Raw genomic sequence first — 24,521 nt, forward strand, 5'->3', positions numbered from 1 at the left:
TTCTGCCCCATTGATGCATGCTCATCATTGGTGACATTGTCAGCTAACCCATCTATAACAAAGCACATGGGGCAGGGCAGGGGCCAAGACCGTGACCTACTGGCGTCCATCCATTCCACTCCCTTTGCACCACAGTGGCAATATTTGTATACATTATATTTTTTTTTATGTAGCCCTACATTTTACAGAAATTATGAAAAAATGTATAATTTACAACGTGCCCACATGTAGTCTAAATAGTCATATACAAATTTATGACATGAAAAATCGCCATATAATAATAATAATAATAATTTTAAAAAAGCATTAGGCTAAAGAATGTACAATATTTTGAGCCATATATTCTATTGGGCCTATCACCATCATCATGACTTTGTATCATGTAAGTATCATGTATGTAGGCTACAAATGAATGTAGGCCTATCTAATTTGAGCAAAGAAAGCCCAGTTGTGTTATTCGTTATTCGTTCTGAGATTTTGTTATTGTTGTGTGCCTTCCTTCATGCAGAGGGCAATGGAAGGTACATTCTCAGTTTGAATGGACAGACTGACCCCTAGCGATGATTTTCCATATAAGAATTTTGTTTTTTAATCGTACTTTGGTTATAAGGGGGAAAAAATGCCAAATCAATTGAATAGCCCAGCAAGTTACTTTGCAAAGAGCATGAACTGCACAGAATATTATCAAGAAGGAGAGATTGATTTTTCTATTCAGGAATAACTAAGAGAGACGAACATATCGTTAATTCCCATACTATATATCCTGATGTATGATTATATCGGTGATCATCACATTGATTGACCAAGCAAGGCGTGCATGTTTACACCATTATCCCATTATCCGTCATTCTGAACAAGAATGTCCAAAAATTCGACCCCGGCAGGACTCGAACCTGCAATCTTCTGATTCGAAGTCAGACGCCTTATCCATTAGGCCACGAGGCCGATTAAATGTTTATGAAAACATGCTATAATATTATATATTATTATTAGTTTTAGGCAGCGATCGATTTTATGTGATTAATATATTTTCGTCAACTTCTGGCCAGATACTTTGCAAAACATTCACTTTATCTTACACACTTCCGCACGGGAGGTCATCCCTGCCACTGGATATTGCTAGATAGCTGGTCTACTGCAATGTTTCACCCTCCATGCCTGGAAATCCGGAAACACATTGTTTATATGTGTCACATTGATGCGAGCTGAGGATTGCAAAGCGGTAGCTAGGAATCTTAGGCATATTGGTAAGGAATCTCTATTTTTATTCTGTTGTCAACACAGCATTCTGACCATTCTCTGCAATGCCGCGTGTAGTTATCAGCAGTTTTGTAAAGTAGGCCTACTTAGCAATCATCATGTTTTCATGTTGATGATCTTAATATTACATTTAATGTTTATTGATTATTTTAAGGCTTTGATTGGATGGTTTCGTTATAGTCACAAAGTTGCATCCTGGCTCTCTTTCCATCCTGGCTCTCTCTGCATCCTGGCCCCCCGAGGGGCCAGTGGAGGGAGAAACTGATCGTGGTCCACAACATCAGCTTTGACCGATCTTAGCATACTTCATCACTATTTAGAGTAATTAACAGTCATTTATGCTGGATTCACACTATAGGGCCGAATGGAACCGTACTCAATACTGGCTCTGATATTTTATTTTCCCCAGGCTAGCCCAGAATAGATAGTCTTGGCTTGGCTCAGTTGGGCCAAATAGTGTGAATCAGGCATTGGGGTCTTTGGAGTGGCTCGTGCTTTCTGTCTTTAGTCTGGCTGTTTCCCATAGAGATAGATAGAGGACTCATCTTTGTATCTGTGCCATTATTGCGTCTGTGACAGCATGGGCAGCGCCATTGAGGCAATCTCCATATTGAAGTAGTAAATTTTCTTCTTCACGATTGGCTGATCCCCCGGTTGCACATGACTCCCAACAGGCTCACCAGGAGGGATCAGCCAATGAAGTTGGAAGTCCCACCCAGTTGACTACATTAAAATGGTGAAAGCCCTCAATGGCACTGCCCATGATAATACTGCCTTTTGGCCACTAGAGGCTTCTATCAATCTCTATGCTGTTACCTAATCCTCTGGGATGCTTCCAGTGGAGGCAGGTAGGCAGCAGGTAGCTAGCTGCCTTTGGATTGAGAGACAGCCTCTGTATGTGTTCTCAGGCCCACAGGGTTCTAAGGCTCGTTTCCTGGACACAATGAGTCTCCACATTGCCATCTCTGGTCTGATTGGGTTCCAGCTCAAGCTGTGGATGGCCAACAAGCACGGCAAGAGGCGGGGCCTCCAAGAGGTCAAAGAAAGTGAGCCGGCCTGGGCGGGAGAAAGGGACCATGATCAGTGCTCTCTGTCTTCTAGCCTCACGATTAATAGAAGTACACAGAAAACTATTGGTTTGCAATGGTTCCGTACTTGTAGAAATGTTGCTGTTGCCTATCTGTCAGTCAACAAGCTCGTTCCTCAGCTCTCCTTCCCTTGATTGGCTTGGGTTATTTCCTTCAGGAATCCAAAGTTACAAAATAAACGAATTGGTTAATATATGGTTTTGAATGTTGTTGTCGTGTTTGTATGTGTAGATTGGCTCATGGGACTGGGTGAATATCAGCAGCATCAACAACCGGTCTGATGTGCATGCTCTGTATGTGGAAGGGGAGCCGCTGCAGCAGGAGGCCAGAGAGATCTTTGTGAAGGGCAGCATGGCCGATGTCAGGAACAACTTCCAGGTCAATGAAGTCCAACCTGTCATGTCCAATAAGGATGATTGGTTGTTTCCAAACCTTATTGATTTGCTTACCTTAAAAACAACAAAGCAGACACCCTGCCACTTTTTTAGGAAAAGAGCTTAGCGATGACCAGCCATGATATTAAAATTATAGTTGTATCTATTTTGTGAAGCTATACAGTGTTTGTTTACAATTACATAGTTTACAAACAATTGCTTAAAACAAGCTTATATTTTGCATTCCAATGGGGTTAGACATTTCATAAGTTTTATTCTTCAAAAAATAAATGTCTATATATAATTAATTTAAAAGTCAAAAAATGTATATAGCAATCGCAGAGTAGATTGCCCATCCTCTCAAAGTAGTTGTCAGGAATTGAAAAAAAGGTGAAAAAATTATCCTTGAAAATATATGCCCAAACCAAAGTATTAAAGAGCGACTGAACCGAAAAAAAACTACTTCTCTGGTGGAAAACGGCCTGTGCGGCATCGATATGAATCAAAATTTTATTCTAGTGTCATAATTGACTACAACGTGAATAATTTTGGTCATAAAGTCAGTTTATTCCAAAACTGAGTTTTATGAGATCTGTGTAACTGAGGATGTCACAATTTACATGAGAGTTGGGTTTTGATTTCAATCATGCCCACACGGGACCACTGCCTGGCACAGTCTAATCATGGCCGGCCGTAATCAAATCATCCGGATCACAGCTTCCCGTTGTGCTGCAGTGCACGCTATCCAATCGCTCACCAGAATCAACAACCCGCCGTGCCCCAGTAGGGAGGCTCTGGAGAGGCTGAAGGAGACGTGGGTGACTCCCAAGATGATGGGGCTGACGTGGGACGGCTTCCCCCTGCACTGCACGGAGCAGCACGGCTGGGGCTACCTGGTGCCTGGCCGCAGGGACAACCTGATGGAGCCCCAGGGGGAGGGGGAGGATGCCACGGGGCCTGTGTGCCCCCACAGGTATGCCAGAGCACAACAAACAGCTCAGGGACACAGGGGCACCAGTGGAAATGGAGACCAAAAACAAAGGGGGCACAGGGATGAGTCAATACGTGCATTACTGAATGAATGAGTTCATTAATTAATCAGTCAACCTATTTTTTAGCAGTACATCACTGGGTGTACTATACGTGCATCCACCAGAGGAAGTGTGTGTATAGTTACCTCTTTATGTTGCTGTGACTCGCAGGGCCATCGAGAGTGTGTACATAGAGTACTGTGAGCAGAAAGGTAAAGAGCAGCCTAGGTGTCTAGACAACGGCCTCTCTGATGACCTCATGCTGACCGACAGCTTGCTGTGGCAGACGGTAAAACCCTGTCGCACCCACACACACGCACACAGGATTGGTCTGTCTTCATGACACCTCCTGGATGACCGTTTAATAGAGTACACACACAAAATTAACTGTCCATATCAACAAGGAATTCTGTGCAAATAGCAAATATGCTCTCTTGTCAAATAGTTCAACAGGTGGGTGTCTTCCCTGTGCTGACCTGTAGGTGGAGGAGTTGAGTCGTCTGGACAGTGTGTCAGAGGAGGAGAATGGCGGCAGGGTGATGATGACCAAGAGAAAGGTGAACTGTCCTCTCCATAGAGATGGGACGAGGGCACACCGCCTCTCTTTGACATTGATCGATTCTTGTGGCAAATGCACCCTCTATCTCAGTGTTTCCAACCCTGGTCCTCGAGTACCACCAACAGTACACTATATTATTATTTAATATATTACACATTTTTATTGTAACCATGGACAAGCACACCTGATTCAACTTGTCAACTAATCATCAAGCCCTCAATGAGTTGAATAAGGTGTGTTTGTCCAGGGCTACAATGAAAATGTGTACTGTTGGGGGTACTCGAGGACGAGGGTTGGGAAACACTGCTCTCTCTCTATAGTCCGCCCCTACACCACACCTATTACCTCAATGATCTTTAGGATTTTAATGCATTTGGTGACATGTTCTATGTTTTGTAACCAGGAAATGCAAGATATTCATTCTCTACCAGGTGAGAGTCAATGCCCCATCACCATGGAAACAGCCCTTACAATGATTTCAACTTTCTGGGCTGCTGGTCTTTCAAACTCCCACACAAGTTACATCAACTGATATATGCGATGCTGACCTAATTTGTGTTGCGCAGAATCAAAATGCCAATCCTCTCATAGGGGTGATTCCTAACTAAAATTAACTAAAATCCCTAATTGTGTTTAATGTACTATAATGATCCTATAATCTGTGCTGTATCTTTGCACCTGAACACACTCATAAATGCTTAAGACTGTTTTGGCTACAGGATGGAAGCAACAACACTGTGGGCAGCCCCTTCTCCAAGGACTTCCTATCCAAGATGGAAGACAGCACCCTGAGGGCGGGGTGGGGGGGGCACCAACGTCACCCGTGCTTTGGAGATCAATAAGATGATCTCCTTCTGGAGGAACGCCCAGAAACGCATCAAGTAGGTACCTAGACTCCACTGTATGTGGACTGTTACATGTAAGAATGACTTCATAAATAGGAATTAAATGGATTTATGGAGAAAAAAATGGTTGAAGACATACTGCATTTACATTGCTAATCATCATGGCCAGACACAATTACAAATATGAAATGACTGATCCTATGGGGTTAAAGTACAGTTGTTATCATGTCTGATGTGTCCTGGCAGCTCCCAGAAGGTGGTGTGGCTGAGGAAAGGGGAGCTCCCTCCCACTGTCAGCAGGCATGAAGAGTATGATGAGGAGGTGCAGGACGGCGCCATCTTGCCCCAGGTCGTCACTGTGGGAACCGTCACCCACAGGGCTGTGGAGCCAACGTGGCTGACTGCCAGCAACGCTCGGGTAAGAGAAAAGAGAGAGAGAAATATGGGGGGAAGGGGCGTAAGAGGACTGGGCAATACATTTTTAATGGAACCACTGATATAGAGGTTGCGTGCGGTCTGTGCAGCGGGATCGAGTGGGCAGTGATCTGAAGGCCATGGTACAGGTGCCCCCTGGGTACCACCTGGTGGGGTGGACGTGGACTCCCAGGAGCTGTGGATCGCTGCCATGCTGCGAGAGGCCCACTTCGCTGGCATGCACGGTGAGACCTCACCCCTGGCACTGATACTCAGATTGATGCTGCATTCATTTTGCTATGAGAATGATCAGAAATGTGAGTTTCTGACAACTTCCAAACAACGTTTATGCAAGTGCCCAAGAAAGTCCGCAATCAAATGGGGAACTCATGTTACAAAATACAAAACATTCCCAGTCAGAATATTTAAGAGTGTCTGTTTGCATTTTTGCATACAGCATGTTACAAAAGGTGCCCCATATCTGGATACTTGAGAAATCTATTGACAGTAATAAATGTAGCCTGTTCATCATGCATCTGTTACTGTATGTCCAGGCTGCACAGCGTTCAGGCTGGATGACCCTGCAGGGCAAGAAGAGCCAGGGCACTTACCTGCACAGCCGCACGGCCGACACGGTGGGCATCAGCTGCGAGCATGCCGAGATCTTCAACTACGGCGCATCTACGGTGCCGGGCAGCCCTTTGCCGAGCGCCTACAATTCAACCACCGCCTCAGCCAGCCGGAGGTCGCCAGCAAGGCCCGGCAGATGTATGCCCTCACCAAGGGCCTAGGCAGGTACAGGAAGGATAGTGGTGGATCGGATTTAGGTAGTGATGACCCTCTATGTATGTCCGAAATGGCACGCTAGGAAATAGAATGTGCCATTTCAGATGCAGACCTAGTGATCAAAGCGCTTCAGATTGTAAGGAGGGTCCCCCCGTGTGGTTCTGGGATTTTTGCTCACCGTTCTTGTGATCATTTTGACCCCACGGGGTGAGATCTTGCGTGGAGCTCCAGATCAAGGGAGATTATCAGTGGTCTTGTATGTCTCCATTTCCTAATAATTGGGAGAATGTCATATGGTCAGATGAAACCAAAATATAACTTTTTGGTAAAAACTCAACTCGTCGTGTTTGGAGGAAAAAGAATGCTGAGTTGCATCCAAAGAACACCATACCTACTGTGAAGCATGGGGGTGGAAACATCATGCTTTGGGGCTGTTTTTCTACAAAGGGACCAGGACGACTGATCCGTGTAAAGGAAAGAATGAATGGGGCCATGTATCGTGAGATTTTGAGTGAAAACCTCCTTCCATCAGCAAGGGCATTGAAGATGAAACGTGGCTGGGTCTTTCAGCATGACAATGATCCCAAACACACCGCCCGGGCAACGAAGGAGTGGCTTCGTAAGAAGCATTTCAAGGTCCTGGAGTGACCTAGCCAGTCTCCAGAATTCAACCCCATAGAAAATCTTTGGAGGGAGTTGAAAGTCTGTGTTGCCCAGCGACAGCCCCAAAACATCACTGCTCTAGAGGAGATCTGCATGGAGGAATGGGCCAAAATACCAGCAACAGTGTGTGAAAACCTTGTGAAGACTTACAGAAAACGTTTGACCTGTGTCATTGCCAACAAAGGGTATATAACAAAGTATTGAGAAACTTTTGTTATTGACCAAATACTTATTTTCCACCATAATTTGCAAATAAATTCATTAAAAATCCTACAATGTGATTTTCTGGAAAAAAAAATCTCATTTTGTCTGTCATAGTTGACGTGTACCTATGATGAAAATTACAGGCCTCTCTCATCTTTTTAAGTGGGAGAACTTGCGTAATTGGTGGCTGAAATAATTAGTGGCTATCTGGCTAGCTAACAGTACTAGCTAGCCAGTTAGCCCTATCGACTTTACTATGGGCTTGCGATCTATGTGTATTTTAAGCAGGGAAACATGCCAAAATTAAAAAAGCATGTATTTATTAACATCTCAAGATCAAATATTGTAGTCAGGCAACATATGAGATGTGAATGGGCAGCATTTCATTACGAAGTCAGAGTTTATTTTCTCTCACTTCAGCTCAAATAATGGCCACCAGTGATTTCAATACATTTTGTGTAATTTTTTATGTGGTTGCATCATATTTCTGTGCATACTTTCCGTTGAAGCTTGCATCGATGCGTGCTTCAAAATAAGGTGGGGAAAATAAGTATTTAGTCAGCCACCAATTGTGCAAGTTCTCCCAATTAAAAAGATGAGAGAGGCCTGTAATTTTCATCATAGGTACACGTCAACTATGACAGACAAAATGAGATTTTTTTCTCCAGAAAATCACATTGTAGGATTTTTAATGAATTTATTTGCTGATTATGGTGGAAAATAAGTATTTGGTCAATAACAAAAGTTTCTCAATACTTTGTTATATACCCTTTGTTGGCAATGACACAGGTCAAACGTTTTCTGTAAGTCTTCACAAGGTTTTCACACACTGTTGCTGGTATTTTGGCCCATTCCTCCATGCAGATCTCCTCTAGAGCAGTGATGTTTTGGGGCTGTCGCTGGGCAACACAGACTTTCAACTCCCTCCAAAGATTGTCTATGGGGTTGAGATCTGGAGACTGGCTAGGCCACTCCAGGACCTTGAAATGCTTCTTACGAAGCCAGTCCTTCGTTGCCCGGGCGGTGTGTTTGGGATCATTGTCATGCTGAAAGACCCAGCCACGTTTCATCTTCAATACCCTTGCTGATGGAAGGAGGTTTTCACTCAAAATCTCACGATACATGGCCCCATTCATTCTTTCCTTTACACGGATCAGTCGTCCTGGTCCCTTTGCAGAAAAACAGCCCCAAAGCATGATGTTTCCACCCCCATGCTTCACAGTAGGTATGGTGTTCTTTGGATGCAACTCAGCATTCTTTGTCCTCCAAACACGACGAGTTGAGTTTTTACCAAAAAGTTCTATTTTGGTTTCATCCAATGACATTCTCCCAATCCTCTTCTGGATCATCCAAATGCACTCTAGCAAACTTCAGACGGGCCTGGACATGTACTGGCTTAAGCAGGGGGACATGTCTGGCACTGCAGGATTTGAGTCCCTGGCGGCGTAGTGTGTTACTGATGGTAGGCTTTGTTACTTTGGTCCCAGCTCTCTGTAGGTCATTCACTAGGTCCCCCCGTGTGGTTCTGGGATTTTTGCTCACCGTTCTTGTGATCATTTTGATCCCACGGGGTGAGATCTTGCGTGGAGCCCCAGATCGAGGGAGATTATCAGTGGTCTTGTATGTCTCCATTTCCTAATAATTGCTCCCACAGTTGATTTCTTCAAACCAAGCTGCTTGCCTATTGCAGATTCAGTCTTCCCAGCCTGGTGCAGGTCTACAATTTTGTTTCTGGTGTCCTTTGACAGCTCTTTGGTCTTGGCCATAGTGGAGTTTGGAGTGTGACTGTTTGACGTTGTGGACAGGTGTCTTTTATACTGATAACAAGTTCAAACAGGTGCCATTAATACAGGTAACGAGTGGAGGACAGAGGAGCCTCTTAAAGAAGAAGTTACAGGTCTGTGAGAGCCAGAAATCTTGCTTGTTTGTAGGTGACCAAATACTTATTTTCCACCATAATTTGCAAATAAATTCATGAAAAATCCTACAATGTGATTTTCTGGATTTTTTTCCTCAATTTGTCTGTCATAGTTGACGTGTACCTATGATGAAAATTACAGGCCTCTCTCATCTTTTTAAGTGGGAGAACTTGCACAATTGGTGGCTGACTAAATACTTTTTTCCCCCACTGTATACATAAAGTAATCGCTGCCTGCTCTTTTGGAGGTGTAAGCTTGGATCTAAGCACTTTAAATACATCCACACTGAACAAAAATATAAACGCAACATGTAAAGTGTTTGTCCCATGTTTCATGAGCTGAAATAAAAGATCCCTGAAATTATCCATACACACAAAAAGCTTATTCCACTCAATTTAGTGCACAAATTACTTTACATCCCTGTTAGTGAGCATTTCTCCTTTGCCAAGATAATCCATCCACCTGACGGGTGTGGCATATCAAGAAGCTGATTAAACAGCATGATCATTACACAGGTGCACCTTGTGCTGGGGACAATAAAAGGCTACTGAAATGTGCAGTTTTGTCACACAACACAATGCTACAGATGTCTCAAGTTGAGGGAGCGTGCGATTGGCATGATGACTGCAGGAATGTCCACCAGAGCTGTTGCCAGATCATTTAATGTTCATTTCTCGCATTGTCGTGCCATTCATCCGCCGCCATCACCTCATGTTTCAGCATGATAATGCAAAGCCCTACGTGGCAAGGATCTGTACACAATTCCTGGAAGATGAAAATGTCCCAGTTCTTCCATGGCCTGCATACTCACCAGACATAACTCATTGAGCATGTTTGGGATGCTCTGGGTCGACGCGTACGACAGCGTGTTCCAGTTCCCGCCAATATCCAGCAACTTCGCACAGCCATTGAAGAGGAGTGGGAGAACATTCCACAGCCCACAATCAACAGCCTGATCAACTCTATGTGAAGGAGATGTTGCGCTGCATGAGGCAAATGGTGGTCACACCAGACACTGACTGGTTTTCTGATTGTCACGAGAATGTCTATCTCTAATTAAACTCAAGCTTGAATAATTCCCAGAGGTTGTAATGCACTGGTTTTAATCATGAATTAAACAAGGTCCACAACCAGCAAGAATGATCTGTATTATTTAATCATGAGAGCTCTCCCGCTGAAAACATACACAGCCTTTTTATATGCCTTCACACAAAGGAACTTTGCTCCGCCCACCTTTAGGCGGCCTGTAAATTTCCACAGTATAGAATGTTTAAATAGGACAGTTTCTAAGTCTCCTTTCTCCTGGAATGTCTGTCTCAGCAGTTTCTAACCCCCTCGCCTCGGTTAGTGGGTTTACACTACATTATAACTCTAACACAGTTCACACATTTATACCGTATTTGGGGTGAAATCCTTTAGTCATTATTTTAAAAAAATATGTAAATTAATCTATCAATCCACCCTTTGACTAAAATTTTCACACTCAGGATAAATGTATTTACAAGCATGATTAACCTCAAAGAATAGTTATATTATCTACTTCCACCCATAGGTCTTCTTTTTTAGATTTTTCCTATGACCTTCATACGTCAGAACCAATAAACGTTTCATCCAATTGCGGTCTTTCAGGGTCAAAGTCCTCGTTCTCCACCAAGCCTGGAGGATCGTATTTCACATTCCACTGGTCAGAGTCCGGAGTCCGTCCATATCTCACCATCTGTTGAGACACTGCATGCTCCAACGCCTTACTCACCAACCCTCGGACACAGGGAATAAGACAACAACCACATAATACAAGAATATCAATACAAGCGATGGCTGCCCCCAAGATGGTGGCTGCTATGGTTTTCCATTTGCCAAACATTTCATCAAACCACCCTATCAAAGATGTATTAACTCCTGAGTTCTCAGCCCATTCTTCACTTAGAGCAGTCAATCCTGCAAGAGCTCTGGTGACCGTACCATCCGGTGCGGTGTTGTTAGGGATAAATGTGCAACAATGGCCCACCATTCTATAGACACCGCCCCTTTCTGCCTGCAACATATCTAGAGCCAACCTATTTTCCCAAGTCATGAGTGAGGTGGCGGATAATTGTTCAGAGATCCCCTTTACTGCATCCCTAGTCTGGCCAATAGATCGTTGTTGGTCGTAATAGATATAATTAATCCAATCCATATTTTTGTTTATTGTCACCCACCAGAAGAACGTTGTACTAAACCCTTCCCCTACTTGTTTCATAGCTTTGTATTCATCCTGTACCCCCCTTGGTATACCAATCGCTTTCATCTAAATAGGGCTATTCTCCTTCTTGTTAAAACTCCTCCTACATCTGTTTAACCCTTTCCTTGGTTCCTGGTGACTAATTCTAACTAGCTGAACCAGAAGAACTGGGGCGCACGTATCTAGCCACCCTTTTGGCATTCTCTGCCTTATACTGCCTTTACTGGCACACGCCTACCACACATCGGTTACAGGGGCTGTAAGGTTCCGAATTCTCTCCTGTGCTTCCGAACCTGAGTCACATTACTACTATCTCCAATTGATAATTGGTGATGTCTTTGTTTCTCTTTACCCTCCATCTGGATGTCCAGTCCCGCCCGTTCTCATATCCCCATCCCCAAGTGTGTTTAAACACTTGAGTCTAGGAACAATCCGCCGTGGGGCTTGAACACGAATATTATGGAATTTTATAATCCCAAATTGCTTGTTGACATGTACCCCACATGTTGGCTACGTCCCTAACCTTAATTTGAATCCTACAGTCTGCCCTTCTCTGACTCCCATTTTGTAGGCCACTCGTCCTTTATGGTCAGTATGTGGGGTCGCTTCTCTTCTCTTTTACTTTTTAACAATGGTAAGGTCATAGCGTAATTGGTGCGGTGTGGTGGTGGATCTTGACATATCAGGACCATTGCCGAGACTATGATGCAGCTCAGGTTACCCATATTCCCAAAAACCGCCAACCCTCTCCTGCCCTCAGTCTTTCTGCTTGGTACCACCCCATACTCACACCCTGAGAACACACTACAGTGATGATAGGTCTGGGTAGGAGATCTTCGTTAACAGAGGTGATCCCCAGACCCTATTGGTCCAGTTCTTCTCTCTAACTCTGCATGTGTGCAGTGGTGCTTGTATGTGTATGTACCTTTTTGCAGTGGGTAACGTGGACCCAGGTTGTTCTTTCTGCTATTCTAATGGCAAAGGCGGTGACCAATATAACCTGATAGGGCCCTTCCCAACAGGCCTGCTTCCAGTCTTTCATCTTTAGGGACTGGATCCACACCAGTCACCTGGTTGGATAGAGTGGGTTACCCTCTCCTTTAGTTCACCTGTGGGGCACAAAACCTCTGACATACGGGTGTGGTTAATAAACAACCTTCTGCTAGGGTGCTCTCAGTTTCTATCTCTGCCTGCTCTGGTCCTCCTACCTCGGCCATTCTGTATGGTCTATCAAATACTTTCTCAACTTGCAATAACCCTTCTTTATCTGGAGTTCTCCTGATCGTCATTAATACTATCGGGAGACATTGTATCCCATTTCTTCCTGCTCTCCTGTGTGTTTTCCTTAACCCCTCTCTAATCATACCGTTCACATTAGCATTTTCTTTCTAGACCGTATCCAAATATTTATTTAAGTATTTAGTTCTCTCCTCCGTCTTATCTTTAATCCTACCATCATCCCCCCTGTTGACACATGGCTCTGCCCATGTGTCAATATTACCACCTACCTAAACAATCACTTAGGTAATATTGGTAAATTATCCTTATGCCATCCCTTGACCTTTGAGACTGTCCCTTGCTTCTTTATTGCTCCTCCCACTTCCTTTGTCTATTATGGTGGCTAAATTTGACTTTCATTCAGTTCAGAATCAATAGTAATACAATCAATCAATCCCTTATCTTGTAAAAACACTCATGTTTAGTTTAAACTCTGTTCTACCCCGGCTCTCCCGGGCTTGACCTGAAGACCCCCCCACCCCCCCATGCTGTAATCAATCAAGATAGCAAAGGAGAGACAAAGGTTTTAGCCTGAACTCTGCTCAACCCTGGCCACTCTTTCCTCTTTGTTTGAGGAGAGAAGCAAAAGGCCCCCTTCTGCTTTCATTCACTGATAACGTAGGACAGCCATGGATTTAAGTAAGAGAGAGCAATTCGTCTTGGCATTTATTCCTTAACTCATCCTTTTTTTGTCTATATCTGGACAGCTAGTCCTTATCTTAAATTATTCTATCTAGATTTCTATTATTATTATTATTATCACCTTGGTCTCATTACTGAATCCATTACCTAGGTAATAGCTGTTTCACATTAGATTGTGCCTTTTTCTGATTACTGCAGTCCATTTGCATTAATTTAGTTTCAAATACCAACTTGTTGTTTAACAAATCTAGAACCTACATAAAGTTGGTGCTATCCCATCAGCATAATATTTAAAACTACCTACACTCCACTACATTCTACATTATACCACAAATACATTTTCACCTAAAACATTTAATCTAACCCATAACACATTAATTACTACTGCTCATATTCTTGCTACAATATGCAAATGTGCCAATAAATCCTCTTACCATCATTACTACCCCCTTTTCTGAACACATGAGTCACAACGTGATTAATCCTTTCAAAAACAAAATACCAACATTGTTTATTAAACCATAATAAAAATGAAATAAAAATGACAACATTTGATAATACCTCAACTTACTTCTATCCCGTAAAGTATCCAAGATTAGTACAATTGACTAGCAACAGGTATCCCTCATTCAGGGAAAGCGCTCTCTCTCTTTTGTTATTTTATGGTTCGAATCATAAATATTATTACCAAATTTTAAACTTCTTCACACTTTTCAGAGTATTATAAATTACCCTCAACTTGGTAAAATAAACTATCTTAAAGTACTCCTCTCATGCCTTTAGAATTACCAGTGTGGATGATCAATTCACACCAGAAAGTAAAAACAGAGTTCAGAGGTCATTGAAATCATTCAACGAAATGTTCCATCCCATAGTATACTAAACATTACCATCATTCAAAACATTTCATAAATGTTACTTATCCCAAGTGTACATTAAGTCCTCATGACATTTCTTCTCATAAGAAATCATGTATACCCAAAACTCAGTCAAAAAATAAAAACCTCATAAAATTCACTGTGTGTGTTCCTTTAAGACTTATCACTTTTGACCTGTTGAAAACCCCATAAAATCAAAATAACAATCCTTTATAAACCTCATACTAGGTGTGTTGTGTTTTATTTGAAAACCCCAATTGAAAACAACAAACAAAAATGGCCAGGCCTTACTTAATGTGGTAGCTCCCTTTTACGACCTAATACTGCCTAACTCCACTAAACTGCTCCCCCTAGCCCTGGGCAACATCCCAATGAGATAACCAAATCCCTTTCTCCTGGAAGAGAAATGATACATTTTGTTAACATTCAATTACAATCAGTAATCCAAAGATAGTAAGTACACACAAAACTTGATACAGATATCCACAGTCCTATCTCATCAATAATTGTTTGTATCAATCTAATTCCTCATAACTACTCCATAAAAAGATTATATAAAATCCACTCAAATTTCTCTGAGTTTACAATGATTATTTTAAATTGATTACCCTTCAGACTTCATCCTCTGTAATTCTCACAATGATTATTCAACCCCTAAATCTGCTCATTTTGATCCCATATCAAATTATCCTAGTATCGTTACTAGATCAATCAACATAGGAAATATCTGTTTCCCCTGATATTGCTCCTGTCACCCCTCTAAATGTCATATTTTATTCATTCGCCACTATATTCATTTACTCCATGTAAGGAAGCCATGATATTTTATCCCAGGCATCTATTTAAAAATTGTTTGATACGTTGTCTCCTACTCTCCCCTTAACATAATGCTATAGGAGACTTCCATCAATCCTGGAAGATACTATATAATACCACGTTTCATTAAGTTCACTACACCTCCTAATATAAACCTCTAACCCCTTTCTATTAATTTAATCATCGCAACCTGTTGCATTGATGTTTTAAAATATAAACCTATTGTTTAATAACTTAATACTTACAATGTTTATTTAATCCATCATCCTAATAGTAACAACTATATCCCATTGTTCAACGTACCATAAACAGATTATCGTTTTTAGAATTAATGAACTGTCTGCATCCTCACTGTTGTTTAAACAAACTAATATAATGTAATAATAATAATTATCAATTATCAAAGAACATTATATTCAACTATCTAGATATGTTCTTCATATCATCCCAATTCTTCCTACATATGTCAATATAGCCCAACTATCACTACTTCCTTTCACCCTCTTACGAAATCGTCTCATTAGTAAATTGTCTCCACAAAGCACTACTACCTAATAACATATTTTCATTCACCTAAATAGAAATAATAATTTTAATACCAGTCTTATTAAACAATCAAATTCAACATCAATTCAACATGTCTCATCAATTATTAATAATTAATAATTAACTTACTCACTTTGTAAACCCTCTACAAAATCTATTATTCTCTATCGCTAACTTTCCATATAATGGTACCTCAACAGAATATACATTATTGTGAAGTTATAGTCCCAACTAACAAAACACCTATTCACCGATATGCAACTTTAATTACTATGTTATTCTATTCGCTATGTGCTGGTAAGACAATTCCTTTCATGTAATGTTATCAATTCATCTAGTAATCTAGGTCAATAGCATCAATGCAAAATATTTGCTTTATTGTCACGAACAGAAGAGGACCCAAGAGCGCAAGTTCAAATTCAGAGTTCTTTATTCAAGGTTACAGGCGGGAAGAGGAGTCCCAGGGGTGTCAGGGGTCTTTCAGGGTCCTCCTGTGGGTACCTGTGCTCCGGGGGTCACCAAATGTCCGGGGGTGTCCAGTCCAAGTGCTTAGTGTGTGTGTTCCCCAGTGATGGAGCGGCGTATCGGGCTGAGGGTGGTGAAACGTCTGGGCACGCTCATCTGGTGGTCGGAGACCTGGGGGAACACACACACACAACAGCAATATGAATGGCAGGCAGAAGTACAGATCAGGGCTGGGCAAATATCGTGGTGAGAGACAGAAGGCAGAAACGAGTTACCGGAGGGGCTGAAGATCGGAGAGTAGTCGAGGTCCAGAAGGCAGGTTGGGATAGACGGGGCAGTAGAACAAGGAGGCAGTCAAGAAAGGATCGGTATCACAAACAGGAGTCAGAGCGCAGACAGGCAGGTTACTGGTCCGGGTTTGAAGACGATCTGACAGGGCTTGGCTGAAAACCAGGGCTTGATATACTGGGAGAGGTAGTGGGGAAATGCAGTTCAGCTGGCAGAGTAATTAGAACAGAGTGAGGCAAGGTGAGGATGGTGAGTGGGAAATGCAGTGCAGCTGGCCAGGTAACAAGAGCAGAGCAGGGCAGGTGGAGCTAGTTAGGCTGAGTAGAGAGAGGGAGGTGAGCAGAGTGGAAGATAATTGAATGCAATTAATGTTGCTACCAGGGAGAGAGAGTGCTCATGACAGGACCCCCTCCAAGGGACGGCCCCAGAAGTCCCAAGAACAACATCATGCCGGGAGGGTGGAGGGGAGCAGGCGGCGGGTCAGAACTCCTCCGAGCGGTCCGAGTGAATCTCCTCATCCTCAGAAGGAGCTGGAGGGTCACGGTCGGGAGACAGGACAGGCACTGAGACAGGAGCAGGGGCGGGCCGGACGGCTAGGAACCCCTCTTGGACGGCCCCTACGGATTGCAGGCTGATCAGGATGTAGTCGGTGGAAGTCAGTGATAAGGGTCCGGTCCACTATCCTCCTGGCCGGGATCCAGGTCCTCTCCTCTGGACCATATCCCTCCCAATCAACGAGGTACTGGAGACCCCTACCCCTTCGCCTAGAGCGGAGCAGCCGCCGGACGGTGAAGACAGGACCGCCATCTACGAGGCGCGGAGGAGGTGGCGCCGGAGCTGCAGGGACCAGGGGACTTTCATGGACCGGCTTGACCTTGGAGACGTGGAAGGTGGGGTGGACCCGCATGGAAGCGGGCAACTGAAGTCGGACCGCCGTTGGACTGATGACTTTCTGCACAGGAAAAGGACCAATGAAGCGAGGGGCCAGCTTTCGTGATACAACCCGCAGCGGCAGATCCCGGGCAGACAGCCAGACCTTCTGACCAACCCGGTAAGTAGGTGCTGGGGTCCTCCGTCGGTTGGCACCGACGGCGTAGCTGGTTCCAGACTTCAGGAGCACAGTGCGAGCCTGGGCCCAAGTGCGGCGGCAGCGGCGGGCATACGCAAGAGCAGACGGACAGGTGGCATCCGCCTCCTGGCTGGCAAACAGTGGAGGTTGATACCCGTAGACACACTGAAAGGGGGAGAGCCCGGTGGAGGAACTGGTGAGTGAATTATGGGCATATTCCACCCAGAGCAGGTGTTGAGCCCAGGCCCGGGGATTTTGGGAAGCCACACACCTCAGTGCCTTCTCCAGCTCCTGGTTCATGCGTTCAGTCTGGCCGTTTGACTGCGGGTGGAATCCAGACGATAGGCTGGCGGTGGCCCCAAGGAGATGACAGAACTCCTTCCAAAAGGTTGCTGAGAATTGCGGGCCCCCGGTCTGACACTATATCCTGGGGTAGGCCATGGATACGAAACACATGTTCCAGGACCACCTGGGAGGTCTCTTTAGCAGAGGGTAGTTTGGGAAGGGGCACGAAGTGGGTCATCTTACTAAAGCGGTCAACAATGGTAAGGATGACTGTGTGTCCGTCAGAGGGCGGAAGGCCCGTAACAAAGTCCAGTGAAACGTGGGACCAGGGCCTCTTGGGTATGAGTAGGGGTTGCAGCAACCCAGCAGGAGGCTGGTTGGGAGTCTTGTTTCGGTTACAAGTGGGACAAGCTCGGATGAATTCTCGGACATCCCGTCTCATTCCCCGCCACCAGAACCGCTGGCGGACCAGATGAAGGGTGCGAGTGATGCCGGGATGACAGGCCAGACGGGATTCGTGCCCCCCACTGAATCACAGGTGACCTGAGATTTGCTGGAACAAACAGACGGTTGGGGGCGCTGGTGCTTGGACCTGGCTGGTCCCGAAGAGCCTCCATGACCTGCTTCTCGATCTCCCAGGTGAGGGCCGCTACGACCAAGTGGCTGGGAAGAATGGGAGCTGTCATGGCGGTGGTCTCGTCCTTCTGAAACATCCGGGAAAGAGCATCAGGTTTGATGTTGCGAGATCCCGGGCGGTAGGAGAGCGTGAAATTGAAGCGCGTAAAGAACAGAGACCACCGCTGTTGACGGGAGTTCAGCCTCCTGGCTGTTTGGATATACTCCAGGTTCTTGTGGTCTGTCCACACTACGAATGGTTCCTTTGACCCCTCTAACCAGTGCCGCCATTCTTCAAGGGCGAGCTTGACAGCCAACAGCTCGCGGTTCCCAATGTCGTAGTTGCATTCGGCAGGGGTTAGCCGACGGGAGTAGAAGGCACAGGGGGTGCATCTTGCCATCCTCAGCTGCTCTTTGAGAAAGCACTGCACCCACTCCCACGTCCGAAGCATCTACCTCCACCACAAACTGCCTTGCTGCATCTGGCATCTGGAGGATGGGAGCAGAAGTGAAACATGTCTTGAGGATATTGAAGGCCTTATCAGCAGCTGATGTCCATTGGTACGGTTGTTTAGTGCTGGTTAGCGCCGTGAGGGGTGCAGCCACTGTGCTATAGTTTCTGATGAATCTCCTATAAAAGTTGGCAAAGCCCAGGAACTGTTGCAACTTCTTCCGAGACTCAGGAACTGGCCAGGAAGTGACAGCCGACACCTTCGTGAGATCCATCTGAATGCTGCCCTCGGTCACCACATACCCCAGGAATGAAACGGTCTTGGCATGGAACTCGCACTTCTCTGCCTTCACGAAAAGAGAGTTCTCCAGCAGGCGGCGCAGGACCAACCGGACGTGGTGCGTGTGTTCTGACAGAGTCTTTGAGAATATTAAAATATCGTCAAGGTACACAAATACGAACGTATTTAGCATGTCCCTGAGGATATCATTCACTAGGGCTTGAAAAACTGCTGGGGCATTGGTGAGGCCGAAGGGCATGACGAGATATTCATAGTGGCCGGTTGGTGTGTTGAACGCTGTCTTCCATTCGTCTCCCTCCCTCATCCGCACCAGATGGTAGGCATTGCGAAGGTCCAGCTTAGTGAATACAGTGGCTCCCTGCAGCAGTTCGAAGGCAGACGAAAGTAAGGGCAGTGGGTAGCGATTCTTAACCGTGATGTCGTTCAGACCCCGGTAATCTATGCATGGACGAAGAGAACCGTCCTTCTTGCCGACAAAGAAGAATCCCGCTCCTGCGGGGGAAGACGACGGTCTAATTATCCCGGAGGCAAGAGAGTCATTAATGTAGTCCTCCATGGCCTTTCTTTCCGGGGCTGACAGTGAATACAGACGACCCTTGGGAGGTGCTGTGCCAGGCAGGAGATCAATCGCGCAGTCATAGGGTCTGTGTGGGGGTAGAGATGTCGCCTTGGATTTGTTGAACACCTCTTTCAGGCTGTGGTAACAGGCCGGAACATTGGATATGTCGGAGGTAGCGCTAGATCCTTCCCGGTGAACGGGCAGGGTGGCCCCCCTTAAACAGGTCTGGTGACAACTCCTTCCCCACTCACGGACTGTTCCTGTCTCCCAGTCGATGTGGGGGTTGTGCTGACGGAGCCACGGGTATCCAAGAATGAGTGGTTGGCCAGGTGAGTGTAGGAGGTGAAACTGGATGGACTCCTGGTGGTTTCCTGACAGCAGGATTGTCACAGGGGCGGAGATATGAGTGACAGTGCCAAGATGATGCCCATCCAGGGCTCGTGCAGGAATGGGTTGTGTCAGTTGATGATGGTTCACGCCCAGTTGCTGTGCAAGCTCAGGGTCCATGATGTTTGCTTCGGCTCCGGAATCCACAAGGGCGGCCAATGTATGAGTCTTGTCAGAAAGCTGAAGGCGGAGATGAAGCAGGGTCTTTCGGATGGAGGGAGACTGAAGGCTTGTTGAGCTCACCCGGATCTCCCCTACACCTGGTGAGCTGCGGCTTTTGCCGGACAAGTAGCGACACGGTGATTCTCGCCACCACAGTAGAGGCAAAGGTTGGAGCTTAGACGGCGCCGACGCTCCTCGGGAGTCAGAGAGGCACGGCCAATCTCCATGGGCTCAGGCTGATTGAGTTGGCTATGGGACTTGACAGGCAGGGGCTGGACAGAAGCGGTATCGACCCGAGTACGGATGGCAGGTTGACTGAGACGGCCCTTCTCCCTCCTCCCGGGTCTGTATACGGCGGTCAATGCGAACGGCAAGGTCAATGGCGGCATCAAGCGTTGAGGGCGGGTCATGGGAAACAAGCTCGTTCCTTGATATAGTCCGCCAGGCTATGGAGGAAGGCTTGCACCAGTGCCTCTGGGTTAAACGAGCTTTGACTGGCCAGGGTACGAAAGTCAATGGAGAAGTCTGCCACTGTCCGATTGCCCTGACGGATGGTGAGCAGAGCTTGTGACGCTTCGGCTGTTGGCGAGCCTAGGTCAAAGACCTTTAACATCTCCTCCTCAAAGGCACTGAAGGAGGCACAGGCTGGGGTTTGCCGGTCGAATTCCGCCGTTCCCCACAACCGAGCTCGACCGGTGAGATGTGTGATGACATACCCCACCTTGGCTCCCTCTGTTGAGAAAGTCCTGGGCTGTAGTGCAAACTGGATTCGGCAGCTGCTCAAGAATGGTCTTACTTGCTTCTGGTTGCCATCAAAACGTTCCGGGTTCCCAATCCTTGGTTCAGGAGCGTGGGGATCTGGTGGCAGCACTGCCGGGCCTGCAGCATTGGGACCTCCAGCGGAGGGATGAAGGAGTATCGGTGGTACAGGAACAAAAGGACCAGGGGGGGTGCAGGTGGAGTAGCCGGGCTTGAGAGTAGTTGCAGGGCTTGGGCTAGCTGTTGTTGCTGCAGTTGGAACTGTTGTTGCTGCTGGTTGAATAGCTGGAGAAGGGAAGCGATGTCGCCAGCCATCCGATTTATGTCTCCCTCAGAGCGTTCCAGTCGCTGTAGGGCAGTCCTCTCTGGCTCTTCCTCCATCGTGGTCAGGGAGTGCGCTGGGTCCATGATGGTCAGATCGTTCTGTCACGAACAGAAGAGGACCCAAGAGCGCAAGTTCAAATTCAGAGTTCTTTATTCAAGGTTACAGGCGGGAAGAGGAGTCCCAGGGGTGTCAGGGGTCTTTCAGGGTCCTCCTGTGGGTACCTGTGCTCCGGGGGTCACCAAATGTCCGGGGGTGTCCAGTCCAAGTGCTTAGTGTGTGTGTTCCCCAGTGATGGAGCGGCGTATCGGGCTGAGGGTGGTGAAACGTCTGGGCACGCTCATCTGGTGGTCGGAGACCTGGGGGAACACACACACACAACAGCAATATGAATGGCAGGCAGAAGTACAGATCAGGGCTGGGCAAATATCGTGGTGAGAGACAGAAGGCAGAAACGAGTTACCGGAGGGGCTGAAGATCGGAGAGTAGTCGAGGTCCAGAAGGCAGGTTGGGATAGACGGGGCAGTAGAACAAGGAGGCAGTCAAGAAAGGATCGGTATCACAAACAGGAGTCAGAGCGCAGACAGGCAGGTTACTGGTCCGGGTTTGAAGACGATCTGACAGGGCTTGGCTGAAAACCAGGGCTTGATATACTGGGAGAGGTAGTGGGGAAATGCAGTTCAGCTGGCAGAGTAATTAGAACAGAGTGAGGCAAGGTGAGGATGGTGAGTGGGAAATGCAGTGCAGCTGGCCAGGTAACAAGAGCAGAGCAGGGCAGGTGGAGCTAGTTAGGCTGAGTAGAGAGAGGGAGGTGAGCAGAGTGGAAGATAATTGAATGCAATTAATGTTGCTACCAGGGAGAGAGAGTGCTCATGACACTTTATGTCCCTTCCTGGACTCGAACCAGGGACCCTCTACACATATCGACAACATTTACCATCGAAACACCATTACCCGTTGCTCCACAAAATCCGCGATCCTTACAAAGCAACTACTTCCAGCTCACAGAGCAAGTTACGTCACCAAATGAAACCCCACTAGCTCTCACCGCTAACTAGCTAGCCATTTCACACCGACAACATTCACCAGCCTTTTGACATCCTTCTCTACAGCAACCACTGATCCTTGTACACGTAACTTAACCCATTATGTCCCTTACAGCTTTCTCACGTTCCAGCCAACCCCAATGGCTAACATCCGTAGACAAAAACATGGAACCTCTTCCAATAATTTTTTCCTAGTACCCAAAATAAAATACATTCTCAAACTGCGTTCTGCCTTTACCTCTATCGTAGGGTTCAAAAACTAACGTAACAACATCAACCATCCTAAATTGCTGTAGTAACGTCATGTTTGGTTCAGTTTATTTATTACGATAGTATGACCATACTACTTCTCTATTCTCAGTAGTTCTTTAACTCTCACCTCATTCGGTAACACAAAAAACTATTCCAAGTTAATACATATATAACGTTAGAAACGTATAGGTACTCACATCAAATAATCCCTTCGTGGTGTTTTTAACCAATTCTTAATCAACCTAAATCACTTCCTCTCATCACCTTTACTATTCTGTCTCGTCGCTTGGTAGCCTCCCTCTCTCTTCTCGGTTATCTCTCCCAATGTGGCCATCAAATACTCCGCTGCCTTCCGTTATTTTCTTACTCGGTCTCTAAGTTTTCTGACTAGATATAACCTTTCTGCCCTCTGCTCTTGGGGAGGCACTGAGACCTCAACCTTCACTTCACTTACACTCTTTAATAATCAATTTCATCATTTTTTAATATATCTCTATCAACCAACCCATTCGTATTTCTAATGATTATTTATTGCCACAAGTTAATCTAGTTCCAATCGGACCAACGCTAACTACCTAGACCCTTCCCCATCAGGTCATAGAATCCTCCCAGAATCCTATAGACTAGTAATAATTCACTCAATAATTATTTTCCTTTGGAATAATTATTAGGTGCGACTTTTGAGCAAATGTTATGATCAGCTTTTGTAATTAACCATTTAAATTATTCAACCCTTTTTATATTTATCCAAAATACTGGCACATGGTTTTCTCTAGATAAACGTCTAAAAACGGGCTACCGGGATGTCGATCTTTTTGGATTATCGACGGATTACTACCCTCACTACAGCAGATTTAAACTATTAATTTTTTCCTTACTGCAGTGTCAAGATATCAATTTCAACCCAAAAAATCCATGATAAAAAATTACTGACCTTATTCTTGCAGCTGGGATATTAATTTTGGTTAGATCTCGTCAACGTTTCTGTCGTTTAATCAGTTTACCACCAGCCTGTAAAGAACCCCCCTGTCTCAGAGGCCAGGACTTAGTCTATTTACGTATATATTATCCGCCCGTGCACGGTTTTCGGTGTCCCCCGGAACGACAAAAACGTATATTTGAGATCCGGCTCGAAGGACCAATCTTTTTTTCTTAAAACTGCATTGTTGGTTAAGGGCTTGTAAGTAAGCATTTCACGGTAAGGTCTATACCTGTTGTATTCTGCGCAAGTGACAAAAAAAATTGATTTAATTTCATACACTAGATTACCAAAATTATGTGGACACCTGCTCGTCGAACCTCTCATTCCAAAATCATGGGCATTAATATGTAGTTGGTCCCCCCTTTGCTGCTATAACAGCCTCCACTCTTCTGGGAAGGCTTTCCACTAGATGTTGGAACATTGCTGAGGGGACTTTCTGCCATTCAGCCACAAGAGCATTAGTGAGGTCGGGCACTGATGTTGGGCGTTTAGGCCTGGCTCGTAGTCAAGTGTTCCAATTAATCCCAAAAGTGTTTGATAGGGTTGAGGTCAGTTCTTGCGCTGACGTTGCTTCCAGAGGCAGTTTGGAACTCGGTAGTGAGTGTTGCAACCGAGGACAGACGATTTTTACGCGCTTCAGCACTCGGCGGTCCCGTTCTGTGAGTTTGTGTGGCCTACAACTTCGCGGTTGAGCCGTTGTTGCTCCTAGACGTTTCCACTTCACAATAACAGCACTTATGGTTGACCGGGGCAGTTCTAGCAGGGCAGAATTTTGAAGAACTGACTTGTTGGAAAGGTGGCAGCCTATGACAGTGCCACGTTGAAAGTCACTGAGCTCTTCAGTAAGGCCATTCTACTGCCAATGTTTGTCTATGAAGATTGCATGGCGGTGTGCTCGATTTTATACACCTGTCAGCAACGGGTGTGGCTGAAATAGCCACATTTTTAAGGGCTGTCCACATACTTTTGGTGATGTAGTGTATTTTTGAACTGGGCAGTAATGTCAGCTTTGTATGAACTGAAGTCCTTCACAAACACTGACCCTGAATTCCAA

The 24,521-nt window shown here is 45.5% G+C and overlaps 1 non-coding gene and 1 pseudogene across 1 annotated transcript; one reads left to right on the plus strand and one right to left on the minus strand.

The window, feature by feature from the left end:
* Positions 1 to 872: 872 nt before the first annotated feature.
* Positions 873 to 945, minus strand: trnar-ucg. Its single transcript has one exon. It is a non-coding gene; the product is annotated as a tRNA-Arg (tRNA).
* Positions 946 to 1,304: 359 nt separating this feature from the next.
* The window catches only part of LOC121531225, a 29,281-nt pseudogene continuing 6,064 nt past the window's right edge, over positions 1,305 to 24,521 (plus strand).

Source organism: Coregonus clupeaformis, chromosome 19 (genome assembly GCF_020615455.1).
Source record: "Coregonus clupeaformis isolate EN_2021a chromosome 19, ASM2061545v1, whole genome shotgun sequence".
In the NCBI taxonomy this organism is placed as follows: Eukaryota; Metazoa; Chordata; class Actinopteri; order Salmoniformes; family Salmonidae; genus Coregonus; species Coregonus clupeaformis.